A 1,910-nucleotide genomic window follows, 5' to 3' on the forward strand; every position below is an offset into this window, starting at 1 on the left:
TGAGGTCTCCATCGTCCAAAAAAAGCGATTCTGTCAAAAGTTTTTTATTTTTCAAGTTTTATTCACTTATTTTTCTTAACCTACCAATTTTAGCTTTCATAGTTAGACTTTGAATTTTTGTCTAACATTTTTTGTGCTATCTTCTCATCATTGTATAAGGTTGCTCACAAAATTTCAAGTCATTTGGATATCATTTGAGGGTAGCTGTAGTTCAAACCTACACCTTTATTTACATGACAAGGCAACTAGTTGTGTGCATGCTGAATGTAGTGTATGACTAGAGGCAATCCATCTGACTTACAACCCTTTGATCCTGAGATAGATAGGACATTTCATAGATTAGTTAGGCATCATTTTATACCTTTTGATCATTCTGAGCATTCCATAACTGGTGAATCTGTGCATTCTGTTATTGGTGATTTTGAACATCCTGATCTTGAGCATTATAATTTTGAGCATTCTGATTCTGAGCATTCTGATTTTGCACATTCTGAGAACATGGCACAACCTCCACCTCGTGAGAGGACTCTAAGGGAAATGGTTGCACCTGATTTCACCTATGAAAGCTTGTGCATCCAATACCCTGATGAGGATGTCCCATATGTTCTTAAAACTGGACTGATTCATTTGCTTCCAAAGTTTCATGGCCTTGCAGGTGAAGACCCGCACAAACATTTGAAAGAATTTCACATTGTCTGCTCCACCATGAAACCCCCAGATGTCCAAGAGGATCACATATTTCTGAAGGCTTTTCCTCATTCATTAGTGGGAGTGGCAAAGGACTGGCTGTATTACCTTGCTCCAAGGTCCATCACGAGCTGGGATGACCTTAAGAAAGTATTCTTAGAAAAAATTTTCCCTGCTTCCAGGACCACAGCCATCAGGAAGGATATCTCAGGTATTAGACAACTCAGTGGAGAGAGCCTGTATGAGTACTGGGAGAGATTTAAGAAACTATGTGCCAGTTGCCCCCACCATCAGATTTCAGAACAGCTTCTTCTCCAATATTTTTATGAAGGACTCAGTAATATGGAGAGAAGTATGATATATGCTGCCAGTGGTGGAGCCCTTGGAGACATGACTCCTGCTGAAGCCAGAAATTTAATTGAGAAGATGGCCTCCAACTCCCAGCAGTTTAGCGCCAGAAATGATGCCATAGTCATTAGAGGAGTGCATGAGGTAGCTACAAACCCATCGGCATCATCTGAAACTAAGAAGCTTGAAGGCAAACTGGATGCGTTGGTCAACTTAGTAACCCAGCTGGCCTTGAATCAGAAATCTGTACCTGTCACAAGGGTTTGTGGTTTGTGCTCCTCTGCTAACCACCATACAGACCTTTGCCCTTCCATGCAGCAACCAGGAGCAATTGAGCAGCCTGAAGCTTATGCTGCAAATATTTACAATAGACCTCCTCAACCTCAGCAGCAAAATCAACCACAGCAGAGCAATTATGACCTTTCCAGCAACAGATACAACCCTGGATGGAGGAATCACCCTAACCTCAGATGGTCTAGCCCTCAGCAACAACAACAGCAGCCTGCTCCTTCCTTCCAAAATGCTGCTGGCCCAAGCAGACCATACATTCCTCCACCAATCCAACAACAGCAACAACCCCAGAAACAGCCAACAGTTGAGGCCCCTCCACAACCTTCCCTCGAAGAACTTGTGAGGCAAATGACTATGCAGAACATGCAGTTTCAGCAAGAGACCAAAGCCTCCATTCAGAGCTTAACCAATCAGATGGGACAATTAGCTACCAAATTGAATCAACAACAGTCCTAGAATTCTGACAAGCTGCCTTCTCAAGCTGTCCAAAATCCCAAAAATGTCAGTGCCATTTCATTGAGGTCGGGAAAGCAGTGTCAAGGACCTCAACCCGTAGCACCTTCCTCATCTGCAAATGAACCTGC

General features: G+C 43.0%; 1 non-coding gene across 1 annotated transcript; it reads right to left on the minus strand.

Moving 5' to 3' along the window:
* Window positions 1-876: 876 nt before the first annotated feature.
* LOC114385610 lies at window positions 877-983 on the minus strand. The gene has a single exon (XR_003660975.1). It is a non-coding gene; the product is annotated as a small nucleolar RNA R71 (small nucleolar RNA).
* Between the last annotated feature and the right edge of the window lie 927 nt (window positions 984-1,910).

The sequence above is a fragment of the Glycine soja genome, chromosome 14 (genome assembly GCF_004193775.1).
Source record: "Glycine soja cultivar W05 chromosome 14, ASM419377v2, whole genome shotgun sequence".
Taxonomy (NCBI): Eukaryota; Viridiplantae; Streptophyta; class Magnoliopsida; order Fabales; family Fabaceae; genus Glycine; species Glycine soja.